This window comes from Antedon mediterranea, chromosome 5, assembly GCF_964355755.1.
Source record: "Antedon mediterranea chromosome 5, ecAntMedi1.1, whole genome shotgun sequence".
NCBI lineage: Eukaryota > Metazoa > Echinodermata > Crinoidea > Comatulida > Antedonidae > Antedon > Antedon mediterranea.
This window is the reverse complement of record NC_092674.1, coordinates 9,248,309-9,257,327: the sequence shown is the minus strand read 5'-3', so window position 1 is coordinate 9,257,327 and position 9,019 is coordinate 9,248,309. Positions and strand designations below refer to the sequence as shown.

The window sequence follows — 9,019 nt, the reverse complement described above, 5'->3', positions numbered from 1 at the left end:
GGCATCTTCATATCTCTGTAAGTACTGGTCGTAAAAACTTAAATTTGGTATCAAATTGTTCGAAATATACATATTTAAATTCATTGTAATAGAAAATGTGGTTAAAAGATGAACAGAAAATACTATTACTAATGTTTCAAACAAAAAACATATCTCTACACAACTTATCCTTAGACAGTAATGTTATGCAATATGATACTTTAAATTGTTTCAATTTCAAGTAGGCCTACTAGTTATTGCTGTCCATGAGAACATTTTGATATAAAGGTGGTATTTATTTGATTATACATATTACCATATTATACCACAAATAAAGATGCCTCCCCTGCCCCTAAAAACCCCTTTGAACAATAAATGCCCGGGGAGTTTAATCGGATACACATGGCAAGTTACTTCTAGCATTCTGAAAAGAACTGTTGAGCTTGACGTTTCTATCAAAATGTTCTTGGGGTCAGCAATAACTAGTACTTGAAATTGAAACAATTTAAAGTATCAGTTATTGCAGAACATTACTGTCTAAGGATAAGTTATGTAGAGATATGTTTTTTGTTTGAAACATTAGTAATAGTATTTCTGTTCATCTTTTAACCACATTTTCTATTAAAATGAATGTAAATATGTATATTTCGAACAATTTGATACCAAATTTAAGTTTCTATGACCAGTACTTACAGAGATATGAAGATGCCATGATATGTGGGTCAAAGGTCAGAAATGGCATTTCTGATAATTTTTGACTAAAATGTCCCATTAGATTGAATATGAAAGCATGCCTTCTGAACATTTTGAGACTAAAATTGACTTGATGCGATGAGTGGTTGCCAAGATACAAGTATCTATTTTTATTTGTTCATATAACCTTTGACTTTGACCTTTTGTAACATTTTTAAAAATGTGCTACAAATAATAAATATTTATTTCAAACAATTTAAGACCAAATTTAAGTGTCTACGATCAATAGTTACGGAGATACATACATGCCCTGAGGTGTGGGTCAAAGGTCAGAAATGGCATTTCCGGTCATTTTTTACTAAAATGTCCCATTAGACTGAATATAAATGTACACCTTCTGATCAATTTGAGACCAAAATTACTTCGCTGTGAGCAGTGGTTGTTGAGATTTAAGGACATATTGGTGTTTGGTCTTATGACCTTTCACCCTGACCTTTTGACCTTTCGCCACATTTTCAAAATGTGTAACCAAGCCAAAAATGATTGTTTGACCACCCTAAACCAATTTCTGAAGTCAAATTCTCTGGACCTTAAAGTGCATACAAAAGTTGATCTAGCTACTAGAGTACATTGTGTGCTTTTTATTCAAAATAATAATAATATGAAAATCTGTAAATACATTATTATGCAGTTATTACATTGTCACAATTTAGGATTAAACGAAAGGCCAACATCATGAAATATAAATGTGAACATTGTGGAGATGAATTTGAGTTCAGTGATTTGAAGGTACATTTAGGAATACATGCACGGACAGACAAGTTAAAATGTGAACACTACCAGGAGACAGTGTTATATGAAGATGATTTTAAAACACAACTGAGTGATGTAGATATAGACAAAGACAAAACTGAACATTGTGGGAATAATTTGAGAATAAACACAGAAGAGGCACCATGTGAATTTGAACATTGTGGCAAGAAATTTAAAAGAAATTGGAATTTGAAAACGCATTTGAGAATACACAGAGAAGAGACACCATATGAATGTAAACATTGTGGAACGAAATTTAAAGATAGTAGGAATTTGAAAAGGCATTTCAGAATACACACAGGAGAAACACCATATGAATGTGAACATTGTGGGAAGAAATTTAAACAAAGTGGGAATTTGAAAACGCATTTGAGAATACACACAGGAGAAACACCGTATGAATGTGAACATTGTGGAAAGAAATTCAGAGAAAGTGGAAGTTTGAAGACGCACTTGAGAGTACACACAGGAGAGACACCATATGAATGTGAACATTGTGGAAAGAAATTTAACCGAAGTGGGAGTTTGAAAACGCATTTGAGAATACACACAGGAGAAACACCGTATGAATGTGAACATTGTGGAAAGAAATTCAGAGAACGTGGAAGTTTGAAGACGCACTTGAGAGTACACACAGGAGAGACACCATATGAATGTGAACATTGTGGGAAGAAATTTAAACGGAATAGCAATTTTAAAATGCACTTGAGAGTACACACGGGAGAGACACCTTATGAATGTGAACATTGTGGGAAAAAATTTAAACGGAGTGTACATTTGAAAACGCATTTGAGAATACACACAGGAGAGACACCATGTGAATGTGAACATTGTGGCAAGAAATTTAAAACAAACTGGAATTTGAAAACGCATTTGAGAATACACACAGAAGAGACACCATATGAATGTAAACATTGTGGAACGAAATTTAAAGATAGTAGGAATTTGAAAAGGCATTTCAGAATACACACAGGAGAAACACCATATGAATGTGAACATTGTGGGAAGAAATTTAAACAAAGTGGGAATTTGAAAACACATTTGAGAATACACACAGGAGAAACACCGTATGAATGTGAACATTGTGGAAAGAAATTCAGAGAACGTGGAAGTTTGAAGACGCACTTGAGAGTACACACAGGAGAGACACCATATGAATGTGAACATTGTGGGAAGAAATTTAAACGGAATAGCAATTTTAAAATGCACTTGAGAGTACACACGGGAGAGACACCTTATGAATGTGAACATTGTGGGAAAAAATTTAAACGGAGTGTACATTTGAAAACGCATTTGAGAATACACACAGGAGAGAAACCATGTGAATGTGAACATTGTGGAAGGAAATTTAAAACAAATTGGAATTTGAAAACGCATTTGAGAAAACACACAGAAGAGACACCATATGAATGTAAACATTGTGGAACGAAATTTAAAGATAGTAGGAATTTGAAAAGGCATTTCAGAATACACACAGGAGAAACACCATATGAATGTGAACATTGTGGGAAGAAATTTAAACAAAGTGGGAATTTGAAAACGCATTTGAGAATACACACAGGAGAAACACCGTATGAATGTGAACATTGTGGAAAGAAATTCAGAGAACGTGGAAGTTTGAAGACGCACTTGAGAGTACACACAGGAGAGACACCATATGTATGTGAACATTGTGGGAAGAAATTTAAACAAATTGGGAATTTGAAAACGCATTTGAAAATACACACAGGAGAAACACCGTATGAATGTGAACATTGTGGAAAGAAATTCAGAGAACGTGGAAGTTTGAAGATGCACTTGAGAGTACACACAGGAGAGACACCATATGAATGTGAACATTGTGGGAAGAAATTTAAACGGAATAGCAATTTTAAAATGCACTTGAGAGTACACACGTGAGATACACCTTATGAATGTGAACATTGTGGGAAAAAATTTAAACGGAGTGTACATTTGAAAACGCATTTGAGAATACACACAGGACAGACACCATGTGAATGTGAACATTGTGGCAAGAAATTTAAAACAAATTGGAATTTTAAAACGCATTTGAGAATACACACAGGAGAGACACCATATGAATGTGAACATTGTGGGAAGAAATTTAAACGGAATAGCAATTTTAAAATGCACTTGAGAGTACACACGGGAGAGACACCTTATGAATGTGAACATTGTGGGAAAAAATTTAAACGGAGTGTACATTTGAAAACGCATTTGAGAATACACACAGGAGAGAAACCATGTGAATGTGAACATTGTGGAAGGAAATTTAAAACAAATTGGAATTTGAAAACGCATTTGAGAAAACACACAGAAGAGACACCATATGAATGTAAACATTGTGGAACGAAATTTAAAGATAGTAGGAATTTGAAAAGGCATTTCAGAATACACACAGGAGAAACACCATATGAATGTGAACATTGTGGGAAGAAATTTAAACAAAGTGGGAATTTGAAAACGCATTTGAGAATACACACAGGAGAAACACCGTATGAATGTGAACATTGTGGAAAGAAATTCAGAGAACGTGGAAGTTTGAAGACGCACTTGAGAGTACACACAGGAGAGACACCATATGTATGTGAACATTGTGGGAAGAAATTTAAACAAATTGGGAATTTGAAAACGCATTTGAAAATACACACAGGAGAAACACCGTATGAATGTGAACATTGTGGAAAGAAATTCAGAGAACGTGGAAGTTTGAAGATGCACTTGAGAGTACACACAGGAGAGACACCATATGAATGTGAACATTGTGGGAAGAAATTTAAACGGAATAGCAATTTTAAAATGCACTTGAGAGTACACACGTGAGATACACCTTATGAATGTGAACATTGTGGGAAAAAATTTAAACGGAGTGTACATTTGAAAACGCATTTGAGAATACACACAGGACAGACACCATGTGAATGTGAACATTGTGGCAAGAAATTTAAAACAAATTGGAATTTTAAAACGCATTTGAGAATACACACAGGAGAGACACCATATGAATGTGAATATTGTGGGAAGAAATTTAAACAGATTAGGAATTTTAAAACGCATTTGAGAATACACACAGGAGAGACACCATAATTATGAATGTGAACATTGTGGCAAGAAATTTAAAACAAGTTGGAATTTTAAAATGCACTTGAGAGTACACACAGGAGAGACACCTTATGAATGTGAACATTGTGGAAAGAAATTCAGAGAACGTGGAAGTTTGAAGACGCACTTGAGACTACACACACTGAGGAGAGACACCATATGAAATGTGAACATTGTGGGAAGAAATTTAAATGGAATAGCAATTTTAAAATGCACTTGAGAGTACACACAGGAGAGACACCATAATTATGAATGTGAACATTGTGGCAAGAAATTTAAAACAAGTTGGAATTTTAAAATGCACTTGAGAGTACACACAGGAGAGACACCTTATGAATGTGAACATTGTGCGAAGAAATTTAAAACAAGTGGGGATTTGAAAATGCATTTGAGAATACATACAGGAGATGCACCATATAAATGTGAACATTGTGGCAAGGAATTTAACCATAGAGGGGATTTGAACATACATTTGAGAGTACACGCAGAAGAGATGCCATATGAATGTGAACATTGTGGAAAGAAATTTAAACAGAATAGGCATTTGAAAAACCACTTGACAGTACACACAGGAGAGACACCATATGAATGTGAACATTGTGGCAAGAAATTTAAAACAAGTGGGAATTTGAAAATGCATTTGAGAATACACACAGAAGAGACACCTATGAATGTGAATTTTGTGGAAAGAAATTTAACCTAAGGGGGAATTTGAACATACATTTGCGTATACATACAGGAGAGACACCATATGAATGTGAACATTGTGGCATGAAATTTAAAACAAGTTGGAATTTGAAAATGCATTTGAGAATATACACAGGAGAGACACCTTATGAATGTGAACATTGTGGGAAGAAATTTAAACAGAATGGGCATTTGAAAAACCACTTAACAGTACACACAGGAGAGACACCATATGAATGTGAACATTGTGGCATGAAATTTACTTTTTAGAAATTTAAAACAAGTGGGAATTTGAAAACGCATTTGAGAATACACACAGGAGAGACACCATATGAATGTGAATTTTGCGGAAAGAAATTTAACCTAAGGGGGAATTTGAACATACATTTACGTATACATACAGGAGAGACACCATATGAATGTGAACATTGTGGCATGAAATTTAAAACAAGTTGGAATTTGAAAATGCATTTGAGAATATACACAGGAGAGACACCTTATGAATGTGAACATTGTGGGAAGAAATTTAAACAGAATAGGAATTTGAAAATGCATTTGAGAGTACACACAGGAGAGTGGCACCATTGAATGAGTGAAAAGAAATTTAACCATACACACAGGAGAGGCACCATTATGAATGTTGTGAACTTTGTGGAAATTTAAACAAAGTGGGAGTTTGAAGATTTTTCTATACTTTGCAAACTAATGAGAAGACTTCTTTTCAAATAAATTGCTAGTAACTACAATATAATATAGATTTTTAGACATTCCCTGCCAATTTCACATATTTGTCAAATAATTAGGGGTTTTAAAGTTCATTGACAATCATACACTGTTTGTGTTTTTCTTACCATGGAGCCAAAATTTGGAACGAAATTGATATAAACACAAAATGCTCTTTCCCTAAACAATTTCAAAAGATTAGTTTCTTAATTTAAGCCTGTTTTGTTGTAGTGAGTTTTATAATTGTTTAGCTTTTCTGTTTTAATTTTATCTACTAACTTTAAATCTATTAATCCATTAATATACATTTTATATACTTTTTTCTTTTTGGTTATCCGCAACTTGCGCGATTTTACGAATTTCAATGATTGATCATAGATTATAAACCAAAAGTCATTTTTTATTGACACTTGGTGAAAATTTAAGTCATATCACGGGCGAACTTTCTATTGATTAAAAATGGCATGTTTCACAAGAAGTTACGCGCGCACGCGCATTTAAAATTTCAAAATGCGCAAAATTAATTTCTAATCAACTTTTTACGCTGATCATGACATTTTGAGCATGTAAAAAGGTGCGGACGGAGCATGAAAATCATGTGTTCTTCTCTTGAATTATGATTTTACAGCCTTTCCTAGTCATTTTAAAAAAGATTGACATCATTTCAATTTAAAATGACGTCATACGAACACGTTGATTTATACCATTTGCACGCGTTTCAGTTGAAAAAGTTACAAAATATTGTCAAAATTATGCCTATTTTTAATCTATTATAGCTCCTCAAGATCGAAGGTGACCCCCATTTTTTTTAACTTATTATGCAAGAAGATAAATTGTAGATACTAGATGGTACGCTCGCTTCGCTCGCGTACCATCTAGGTCGTGCCCACAGATGGTTCTCGAATACATAATAATTTCAGCGTTAAAGAACTGGCGATTTCAAATGTACGTACCGCAGGACAATAATACATGTCGTTTACAGGAACGAATAAATAGACACTGTGATTTATGTACTCAACTAAAATTAGCACCCTGGGAATTACTTCCGAAAGAGAAACTTGTCACAAAATGAGACAAATTGTTTAAGTCAAATTTAAACAAACTTAATTTTTGTTTTTTATGTAACATTTAGGGTTGAGAGATGGGGAAGAGGATGGGTGCAAAGAAGAACAATTTTTAAATATATTCTTTATCCATTTAGTAACGAAATATTAATTGTTTTCATGTTTTACAAATAATATACCACTATACACAGTAAAACATTGCGATTTAATACTTTGTTGAAACTATCACCGTCCTAGTCGATTGAAATAGTATAGTACATGTAACGATACATCACTACGACGTGTATAATATGTTTATATAATCTATATATAAATTTACGTAAGGGCAAAATTCGGTAAATCGCGCCTTATTTCTAGAATGTTTACTCGATGGTATATAAAGTTGGTTCGTACTTTCGGTACTGATTTTAACCACCTGATGTAACCCTGTTTACTAATTAAATTGAGTTCGATAATTAGTTATTGACGATTAAAACGAATTTAGGTTCAACGATTTGCCCCAAATAGGGGTATTTTTCGATCGTGGTATACACTGTCTAATGGATGTCCGTCTTGAAAAATACCCGCAGACAATAATACGAGGATGCTTCGCATTTTCCTATCTCCTCCTACGATAATTGTTTTTAATGGCTGAAAACCGGTTGAACAGCTCGAGTACAGCATCATAATGTTGAAGACAGGCCGATTTTCTTAAAAAAATACTATTTTGATAGATTTAATATACGTTTATACAAATGTATTGATTTGCGATGAATGGAACATTCCAATCTCTGTTCCTCAAGTGTTTATTCCCTCAGGCGTCGTAAAGGCAAGTGCTGTATACTCATAACAGAAATTCGATCCATTTTTTTTTTCAATCTGTGCAGTGGTTGGATATACATTTTTTTAAACGGATAATGAGCTAGAGTTTTCACTCGCCGTATATTATGTACAAATCTTTATTATTGCAATTAAACCACCCACATCATCACCCTTCTCTCACTGGCATGAGTAGCGTTGTAAAACCAGTAGAGGATAGGCCTACGGTACATCACATGCCCTAACGCAGAACAACTTTGGTGGGTAGGGTAGGAACCAACTTAAGTATGAATTGGCTCTAAGAAAAAATTGAAAACCATTAGGCCTACTTATTAAGTTGAGTTAGATAATTTAATATTTATTGACGATTACATCGAATTTATGATTTTTCCCGAATAGAGGTGGTTTTCACAAATTGTTTTACATTATATAAACATATACACGTCGTAGTGATGTATCGTTACATGTACTGTACTATTTCAATCGACTTGGACGGTGATAGTTTCAACAAAGTATTACATCGCAATGTTTTACTGTGTTTAGTGGTATATTATTTGTAAAACATGAAAACAATTAATATTTCGTTACTAAATAGATAAAGAATATATTTAATTTTTCCTCTTTGCACCCATCCTCTTCACATACAAAACACAAATTAAGTTTGTTTAAATTTGACTTAAACAATTGGTCTCATTTTGTGACAAGTTTCTCTTTCGGAATTAATTCCCAGGGTGCTAATTTTAGTTGAGTACATAAATCACATTGTCTATTTATTCGTTCCTGTAAACGACATGTATTTGTCCTGCGATACGTACATTTGAAATCGCCAGTTTTTTAACGCTGAAATTATTATGTATTCGAGAACCATCTGTGGGCACGACCTAGATGGTACGCGAGCGAAGCGAGCGTACCATCTAGTTTAAAACAATTTGTGAAAACCACCTCTATTCGGGCAAAATCATAAATTCGATTTAATGGTCAATAAATATTAAATTATCTAACTCAACTTAATTAGTAGGCATAATGGTTTTCAGTTGTTTCTTAGAGCCAATTCATACTTAAGTTGGTTCCTACCCTACCCTCCGAAGTTGTTCTGCGTTTAGGGCATGTGATGTACTACTGGTTTTACAACGCTACTCATGCCAGTGAGGGAAGGGCGA

General features: G+C 33.9%; 1 pseudogene; it reads left to right on the top strand.

The window, feature by feature from the left end:
* The first annotated feature begins 1,407 nt into the window (after positions 1-1,407).
* On the top strand, positions 1,408-6,160 carry LOC140049665 (uncharacterized; annotated as a pseudogene).
* Positions 6,161-9,019: the final 2,859 nt, after the last annotated feature.